Below are 10770 nucleotides of genomic sequence, written 5' to 3'. Positions count from 1 at the left end.
AGTACAAACTCATTATACATCCTCTTAGAAATTTTTTAGATAATTTAAAAAGAATAAAAGTACTTTTTTCCCAAAAAAATTGCGAAAAATCGCCATTTTAATTTTTTTATATTCAAATGCATGTAACTTTGGACTCAGTCATGATTTTTAAACACTTCTTTCTTTATTTGATATACAGATCTATTGTTAATCCTATAAAAGAAAAATTTGATATACAGATCTATTGTTAATCCTATAAAAGAAAAATGGATAAAATCGGAGAATATTTGGAAATGCTGTCACCAAAAAACTGAGTAAAAATTTTTAAAATTAAATTTTCAAATGCGAATATCTCCTAATCTATAAGAGATTTTTTAAATCGTAACACAAACGAAGAAATAGGATCATTTTAAAAATTGAACATACCCGAGGTGTCCTATTTGGGAACCCCTGGTCCCGCTCCTGGTGGGGTCATGAAGTTCAAATTCAAAACTTAAACTCGACTACACTTCCTCTTTGCGCATGTGAAATTTCATTCAAATTGGCGTAAGGGTTTAGAAGTTACAGATTTATTTCCCTCTTTTTTTATTCTCATACCACTGTGTGGCGTCTATTAGGTTTTGACATACAAAATTGAACACAGACTTGCTGTGTGTAAATAGTCGTGCAAGTTTAAAAGGTAATCGAAGAGATTTGCTTCAAGTAAAGTTGCTGTGTGTAAAAGCTGACTTTGGTACCATTTTATCGTATCAACTTTTCCATCTTTGGTACGCACACAAGTAAATTTATGCAGAGTTTTGTTATTTTAAATATCAGCATTTATAATTACACAAGTAATAAATATTTATAAAATATTTGTGTGACGAATTTTAATTGTTCACTTATGATAAATTCTATGCTAAGCTGCAATATCATGATTGGAATTTATTTTTACCACACTTATTTAAATGTTGGTGGTTGAACTGGAAAATGAAGTTTATACGAAACTAAACGTTTGTAATCATATCCAATATTTTCCAAGTATCAACCACACCCTCTGTTTATCAAGAACTTGGTGTCACTTGATACGCTAAGGAGGTACTGATGAGCGACTATGACGTAATAACTCTACTTCATAAATGAATTAAAATCGCATAACTGGTAGTAAGGAAGACAGACATTAAGTTTAAATTTAAACTATTTTTGAAACCACAACAAGTGAAACATACAGATTCTGGAGAATTAACAATGAAGACAAGTTGACACTACCACTATTCTGTTTTCAGCATCAGGGCACACTTAGAAAGGTGACTACATCACTACAACAATACAAAAACAACAGGTAATTTGTTTTTTTAAAAAAAAGTAGGTGAACTGTCAAAGTTGCCTGTTGTTGTTTTTGCTTTTGGGTTTGTTGCCTTTTTTGCCACAACAACCACAAGTGAATTGACAATTCAAACTGAATAAAAAAAATAATCAGCTGTTTCATCACAGTCACCTTTCTAAGTGTGCCCTGTTCAGCATAACTAAAAAACACCACACAACTCGGTTCATCTCCCCCAAAAGTGAAAGATGACTCTCATTGTAAAATTTCTGAAAGTATTCTCACACTGAAACTGCGATACGAGGTTCGTAAGGGATTAGAGTCAACGAAAATGTTAACATCTCATTAAAAAAACTTTTGCACTCACCTTATCCGTGAATAAGGTGATATGGAAATACCCGGATAATAGAACCGAAAATCAGATAGAACACATGGCAATTAGGAGGAAATGGTTTGATTGGTAATTTAGCAAACGATCATTGTTGATAGCAAATTCGGATCCCTAAACGTAGATTTAATCGGAATATTATAATACCTTCACGTATTAACTAATATCATGTATACAACCTGACAACACAGTACAGTACGCAGCTAGTCCGAAATGAAGATCTTATCTACAGATGCGGCACAAAACCTTGTAGGATGTGTAAACAATTCCACAAAAGAGTGAATTAATTATGACAATTGTAAGTTGTTACACACTTAAATCAGTATAACCACACAGAGAAAAAAGATTCGTAATTTGTTGAAAATCGAATGATTAGGTTGCACATATAGAATTTGTCGGTTCTATCAACAGAAAGTCAGTTGATAAAGAAGAATTTCGGTTGAAGCAACCAAACTTTTGTTACCCCTTCTGAAATATTGTAGCCACAATTGTAAAATTCGGTTACTAAGATATGATAGCGGTCGGAGAAACAAACGGATGAGGGTAGTGACGAATGTCAGTGGAGAACTAATAATATCTGAGACAATGCAAACAATATTACTCTCATATGTTAGCGAAATATAATCCAAATTCTATAGTTCAAGAATAACTGTGAAGCAGTCAGCCGTGTGGAGAATACCACATCCCCACAGATTAATATACTTTGTGAAATCTGTTATTACTCTATATATATGAGGGATTTCATGTCAATTGAACCAACTTTTAAAATCGACGTCTTTTTTTAAATATTTATTTTTTCGAAAGATGGAAGAAATAAACTATTTGGTACACATTTTTCTAAGAACAATATGTAATAAGTTACATGGATGAGAAAAACCACATGTTTTGCCAAAATGTCAAATTTTGACCCCCTCTAATTCAGAGAGTTCTTGACCGATCTTGTTGAAAAATTGTGTAGATTTTAAAAGTTTGTTCTCTTGGCATGAAATTCCCCATATACCTATTATTGTAGCAACATCGAACACCATTAACAGTCATTGCTTGACCAGGTTTTTGGATAATCACATGCGGGATATGAATCCCAAATGAGGCAATTTTGATGATTAACAAGTCCATCATAGTTTAGTTTAGATTTGGCTCGAACTGTGGCCGCTACACTTTCATTATTCTTGGGTTTCCGTTTGTAACATATCGAAATATGTAGAGAGAATTTAAATGATTTTTTTAGATACTTGCGAGTATGGAAGAGGAAGACCAAAATGGTTTTTTAACCCATAATTTATTGATGTTGCAGAAATATTAGTTCTATTGTGGTGGAGGGTAATACAGATCCAGTATATCCAGTACAGTTAAATAACGCCAATGACGTCCGATACATCCATACATCGATCCATGTCGGCGCCTTTATTTATAACAGTGGGTTTACACCATGTAGAATCCAAAATGCCTTCAAACATTGTCCCAAATGCAATGACACATGTTTAAATGCTGGAAAGAAACTAATTTATTCCTTGTAAAACCAGTTGCAAATTCCATATTCGCACAATATCCAAAACAGATAATTTTTTATAATAAGACCAACCATTCTTGGGAGAGTTACGTTCCATAGTGTGTTTTTTTTTATTTTCCTACATTTTACAGCAGTCTAATACACACAAGCGACAAGTCACTATATCCTATTTTGCCTTTAAAATAAACTTCTCCAAAATGCTAAAAAAATGCAAAATTTTCATTTATGTTTAGATTGTACTTAGATACTTTTTGGGAGAGTTGGTGTAGTTTCTTTCGTTAGAATCAATTATCATGTCCTGACTATAATAAACGAAAAGGAAGCCTACAATTACCCAAAACTGATATGTTTATTGTGAAATTGCATCAAGTTCAAGAAATTTGGTTAGCAGTTTGAGATCTATACTTATGAAAACCAAAAAAAAAAAATAAAAAATTAAGTTGTGTGTTTTATTGAGTTCGTGCAATAACTATATGGTAAATAAGACGGTAAGATTAAGAACCAAACAAAATTATATATAAATGTGAACTTAATATATGTCTGTATATTTATAATGTTGTATATTTCCCTATACATATGTACTTGAATACAATACATTCTAAATTATTTCAATATACTCAAATTGCAGAGATAACAGAACAAAAAATTATATCCTAAAGGCATTTGTAAACATTTTTTGTTATACTTGTGGTAAGTTGCTTTTTTAAGTTAAGCATATTAACCTTTTTCTTTAATTGGCAAGAAAGGAGAAGAATAAGTTGTTTCAGTTTTTAGTAAAACTGCACTATGGCCAAGAATGTGGGAGTAATACAAAATTTTATGAATACCTTAAGTAAACGATAATTGTTTCCCTTTGTGTTGTATAGGGGAAACCAAAATATTAGTATAATCGCAGTAATGATTCGGTGCAAAAATAATTTTCTTTTTAGGAATTTAAGATATGCAAAATTGTCTTTCAAGGTTTCTCGGCTTCAGTTCGTATGTTACTCAATTTCGTTGCTTTTGAATAAATCCTGATGTTCGCAAATGTTCTTAAATTGTTTCTTGAGGAGGTCCCAATTATTTTAGAAGCTCTTGTTGAGTTTGACTAACAAAAACCGTGTTCAAAAGATACGCCATATTTTGTAAATCCCACATTTTAAAGTCACACACCCAATATTAAGAATTCTGACGAGGTAAAATACAAGACACAGAGGGCGTTGTTTCTAGGCAACGACAGATGCACCATTATCCTAGACCAGCTACATCAGACCAATCATCTACTTAGTTGGAACAACAACCGATTAACGAAACTGACACAAGGCAAAAATAACAATAGGCTGGATCTTATGGCAACATCCTACATGTATCCTTGGACCTACAGCAGACCAATCACCTACTTAGCAGGAACAACAACCGTTTAACGAAACTGATACAAAAATAACAACAGTCTGGTTCTAATGGCAACATCGTAGATGAAGACGCACGATACTCCAATCTTACATGAGAAATATACGAAAAACCAATCAGACCAATCATCTACTTAGTTGGAACAACAACCGATTAACGAAACTGACACAAGGCAAAAATAACAATAGGCTGGATCTTATGGCAACATCCTACATGTATCCTTGGACCTACAGCAGACCAATCACCTACTTAGCAGGAACAACAACCGTTTAACGAAACTGATACAAAAATAACAACAGTCTGGTTCTAATGGCAACATCGTAGATGAAGACGCACGATACTCCAATCTTACATGAGAAATATACGAAAAACAACTGCAAAACAATGCTTGAAGATGCTTTGTGCTCCCAAGAGGGGTAATGAAAAAAAAAACTAGACATGTATATTGAAAATTACTTTACTTAAAACTTTAATCACATCTATGTATAAAACCACTTCAGTCCCATAGTAATTTATATACAACCAGAAAGAAGGCACTTGTTTGAAGAAGCTCATTTTAAAGGAAGTTACCAAATTTTTTGCTTTCTATTTTTGATCTTACGAACATGGTTAAAGTTCAATAATCTTAAGACTGCTGGTTTTTTGTAGCTGTTTAAAATTTAGTTCCAGTTTAACTATTTTTTATTCTTATTTTAATTGAAAAAATCAATTAATATATTTTATGCTGCTCGCTTCGGTTCACCCACCCCTAGAACTTGCAATCCGCAGTTCAATACAGCAATCATTTAAGCAGCAACAAAAAAACTTCAAACAGCAGCATTATATACAAACTACAATTTATAAAATAAAAAACTTTAAACTTAGAATAAAGTCACGACTTTTTTTATACTATTCTTAGACAATTTTTTATTTTGTTGCAGAATTTATTCAAGACAAGACAACAACAGAAACAATAACAAAACCTGCAGCAGCAACCAGAACAAGAACAAAAAAAAACAGTTTTAATATCTTAAATCACGACATTCACAAGCGCCATCATGTCCTACATGCTACTTAACAACATGTTTTAAATTTTTAATACCTAGTGTTGCATTCAACAGACACTAACAACAATGTGCACAGATATATTCAGCGGCTGCAGCATCACCAGCATCAACTTTAACAACAATAAATACAACAACAACAGAAACATCAGCAAACAATAATAGAGTTACTAAAAAAAATAACAGAAGAGTACCAGAACAAGGAAGAAACGTTCTTTGGAGCATGAGTTAAGAAGGAGCAAAAAGTACCAAAAATAAACCCAAAAAAAATTTGAAGACAACAGACAAGTTTACAGTAGCTTAAGTATGGTACTTTTGCAATATTATTGTTATAACCACCATCAAAAAGATGGGGTTGTACTGATTTTGTTATTCCGTTTGTAACACATCAAAATATATGTCCTGATAAGATTTTAAGACGATCTAGCTATGTCCACCCGTCCGTCTGTCATGATGGTGCCCAAATGAAAGGAGCTTGCTGGCTGAACTTCTCCATAAATACACTCTGTTGTTATACATAGTTTGTTTGGAATTGCAAATGGGTAATAGCGATCCATTATTTCAACTACCCTCTATACAAATGTCCCCCCGGAATACTGTTTGAGCAGTCATAAATATGTTGATTATGCGAAAATCCTGATAAAATGTTGTACAAATTAGTTCTAAGTTCTCCGAAATTATACTGTAATGTATGCTGAAAATCGGTCAACATTTGTCGTTAGTGCCCAGAAAATGATTTGAACATTAATACTTGTCTTATAATAATTAATATCGTGATGAAATTGGACACAATAAAGATTTATATGAACCTAATGTATGGACCAGAGCATTGTTCGCTCATTTATATCTGCCATATACTTCGGAAAGAAACCTCTGATTAGATTATATGTAGTACGATCATCTTATGCAGCTGAAGCTGGCATGTGATCGTGATGACAACCGAAATATCCTAATATTAGCATATTGGTATATGAAGATATTGGGAATAAATGGTTTAAACAATTGAAGAACTGTTATTTTAATATATGAGTTGGTAAGCTGAGGTCTACACTTCGGTTTATTCCAAAATTGACGATGAAGAATTACAGGATTTTTTTTAGACTTGCAGACTCAACCAAATCTGCCTCTGTGCGCACCATATCTGAACGGTGTGCACTCGCTTTTGGTAGGTTCTTAATTGAACATCTTGAGAGAGAAAGCACTTATCAATCTGCATTTACTCGCAAATTACATGGTTGCATTCTTGGACATACTACGACTTTGCATACCAAATTAAGCTATCAAAGTCGCTTTCAAAAGCTATTGCCTAAATACCAGACAATGGTTTTTAGCCTCTCAATGAAAATCATTATACAATATAATAGGGAATAAAAATGTGAAAAAAGTATGTCAAAACCTCCTATAGTTTTTCCGTACCTGCGATGTAAATTTTGCGATTTTCGAGAAAAATCGCAATTGAATTATGGATCCATTCAGTTGATGTAGCACAATTCCTTAGACTTCGATGCAGTTGATGCATTGAACAATTTGTATTTTTTAAGGTTATATGATGACAATGTTAGAGCTAACCAACATATGCTTAGAATCACTAAGAAACCTCACCAAGACACTTTCGTGGAACAAAAGTAGCTCAATTGATCAGATGCTTCTGAGTTATTTTCGTGATATATTACAGGGCGACACTTTGTACCCATATACGACATCGCTATATTCAAGTTGCAGACCCCTTTCATATAAAGTATTATAACTAGAACCAGTGTCATAGTCACGTGACAAATTTTGTGTTAGTTCTCTTCCCCATAAGCCATCAAACCGAATAACAGAAACACTTTGAGTGCAAAATATCAATTATGAGCCGGAACCAAATATTTATAAAACGTAATTCAAATTTTAGTCAAATTTGTCTTATAGTTCTTAGCAGAGACCAAAACTAACTTGACCACTTATCAGAATCTCTCATATTGTAACATGATTTTTGTAAAAACTTAAGATTACATTTATAAACTGATTTAGAAACTCAAATCAAAATAATTACATCTATATAAATAAAAATCAAATGTCGTTCGTTGGTAATTGCATCAGTAGAGAACGGCCGGACCGATTTAGACAATTTTTTTTTTTAAAATGTCATAGCCCAGCTTAGGCTTTTACGGAATGAAAAATTGACCACGCCCACTTTTTTCGATTTATCTAAAATTGGAAAACGGCTACATCGATTTGGCTAATTTTTTGTTTAACTGATCATAGTAATCCTATTTATGTTTTTATTGAAAGAAAAATTGACCATGATAAAACCTCAGGACGCCTGGACCGATTTTACTAATTTTTTTTTTAATGTCCGCAATACATAGTCCGCAAAAGTTTTTACATAAATAAAAATTGTCCACGTCCACTAATGCGCCAACTTATTAAATACATGTGCAAAATACATAGGTCTGTGATCATTCATATTTCAGACCAAATTTCGATTACTTATATAAAAAAAACTAACAATAGCTTAAATCGCTAATAACTTGGCCAATAAGCGTCTAATCAAGAAAAGGACCTCGATCTGTGATCACACATATTTCTGACCAAAATTCGATTTTTTATATAGAAACTCAAAATATCTAAATTCGCTAACAACTTGGCCAATAAGCGTTTAATCAAGAAAAGCAGCTCGATCTGTGATCACTCATATTTCATAACCAAACCCGATTTTTTTTATATAAAAACTCAAAATATCTAAATTCGCTAATATCTTGGCCAATAAGCGCTTGATCAAGAAAAGCAACTCGATCTGTGAGAACTCATTTTTCTGACCAAAAATCGATTTTTTATATAAAAACTCAAAATATCTAAATTCGCTAATAACTCGGCCAATAAGCATTGAATCAAGAACAGGGTATCGATCTGTGATCACACATATTTCTGACCAAAATTCGATTTTTTATATAAAAACTCAAAATATCTAAATTCGCTAATAACTTGGCCAATAATATATGTATTCTGTTGTTGCAAGACTTAGGTTCTTTGTCTCTCAGTAGCACTTCTATGTATATTTTATTCTATGCCCTATATGAATAACTTGGACAGGACAACGTCTGTCGGGTCAGCTAGTATTTAAATATAAAAAAATGAGGTCAAATATTCAAAAAATTATAGGTTTTGAAGAAAGTATGAAGTTTAGCTCAATATATTGTCGACTTTTTCCCAACTATCATTTCACTCCATTTGACTATTCAGTTACCAAAAATCATTAACCGTATACACTATTGTACTCGTATTTGTCTTATTTTTCATGCAAGAAGAATCTGTCTGTTGAAAGTGCATTAAATAAATAGACTATTGTCGTTAGATGGAAGATGAGGCAAAAGAACAAGAGAAGTAGAAATATAAAATGCAGAACGGACCATGTGCATCACTTATTTATGTTCCCAGCAGTTAAGCAAGTAGTCAATGTATCCCTTAAAGACAGTAATTGTCACAAATGTCTTATCACTTGGCTGACTCCATTTTATATATAAAGCAATTGTCACTTAAGTGTCTCTAAGTAATCTAGAGTGTAGTCACTTTAAACGTTTTGTGTGTAATTCGTACAAACTGTTTTTTTACAAATTGTGTTAATATAATTCTCATACAGTTTATTTTTATTTTTGATTAAATATCCCTGTAACATAGCATGAAGTCAATAGTCACTTTAGTGTCTCTTAGTAACCTATGGTGAAGTCACTTCAAAATTTTTTTTAAGCTAGCAAGGTAACTGACGCTATGTAACCAGTATGTGAATCCAATGCGTTGCCTACTTTGGACCAGCTATTAGGAGACAATTGACCACCTGCCTAGGACATGCCCGTGTTAAAATGACTAGTCACGTGGCTATTGAAGTAACTAGCTCCCACCCTAAATGATGGGTAAAATCACTAGTTCGGTACTGCCTCCTAGAACTGCTGGGTTGTGATATACTTTCATACATACATTTTACATACCATATGCATGTATGTAAGTAAAAATGTTAAAGAAGATAAAATATTGTGAAAGGATGTTTCATTCAACGAAATGAAAATAGAAAACTTTTTTACTTTCTTTAATAGAAAATACAGAAATGATATCAGAAACAAAGGATATTTTAGTTCTTTGCGTTTCTTAATTTAGGAAAAATTAAATAAAAGCTTTTCTACTAATAAGTAGGTATTAAGTAAAAGTTTCTTTCACACAAGAATGAAATCAATAAATCATACTATTAAAATTTTGAAAACTTAGGTATATACGTTTTATTTACAAGAACCTTAATATTAATATGAAGGGAAATTTAAAAACAGAATTTATGGAAGAGCATTTTCAATAGACTAACTCAAAATTGGATGAAAAATTTCTTAAGCAAAGTTTGGCCTATATAATTTTTATTAAGATTGGGGTTTCACTGGAAATATAGAAAAACATTTTGCATTTTTCAACGGATTTTGATGAAACTGTAGACAAATATGTCCTTAGTTTGAAGATGTTTAGTTAAAAATTTACCCTTTAATTCCAAACAACTGGCCATATAATCAAAACATCCAAAATGTGATTTATATTTTGTCATAAAAAGTAAATCACATAAATTTGTCGTTTCGTTTTCAATTTATACATAAAGTAAATGGGGGATGTCTTTCGACCGGTATGAAATTTGCATCAAGTTTATTTCTATTGGATAGTAATTTAGACACAATTTTTCAACAAGATCGGCCGGATCGGAGTTTGACATTTTAGCCAAACAGGTGTTTTTTCTCATCTCATTTGTCACAAATAGTTTAGTTATCTATTTCTTCAATCTTTCGAAAAAAAAATTTAAAAAAAAAATTGTTGACTTTTTACTTAAAAAATAAATATATTTTACAGAAAATTGTCCAACGATTTTAAATATGCTACTCTTATTACAAACAGATTTGATTGGTTTAGAAGATATAGCCCTTCAAAATTGTAAGATTTTCAGTGTTCAAAAAAACAGACCATTAATTTGGTCTGCTTTCAGATACAGTATCTCGAAAACTAGGTAACGGATTTTCATTATTTTTCATTCTATAGATAGATCATTTATTAAGAAAAGATTGCAGTATTTGCTTTGTGTTTGTCCAGGTAAATCGATATTTTTTCAATATTTCACAACTTTGATGGAAATTAAAAAACTCTTAATTTC

The sequence above is a fragment of the Calliphora vicina genome, chromosome 1, assembly GCF_958450345.1.
Source record: "Calliphora vicina chromosome 1, idCalVici1.1, whole genome shotgun sequence".
Taxonomy (NCBI): Eukaryota; Metazoa; Arthropoda; class Insecta; order Diptera; family Calliphoridae; genus Calliphora; species Calliphora vicina.
The sequence above is the reverse complement of the archived record's forward strand: the minus strand, read 5'-3'. Positions refer to the sequence as shown.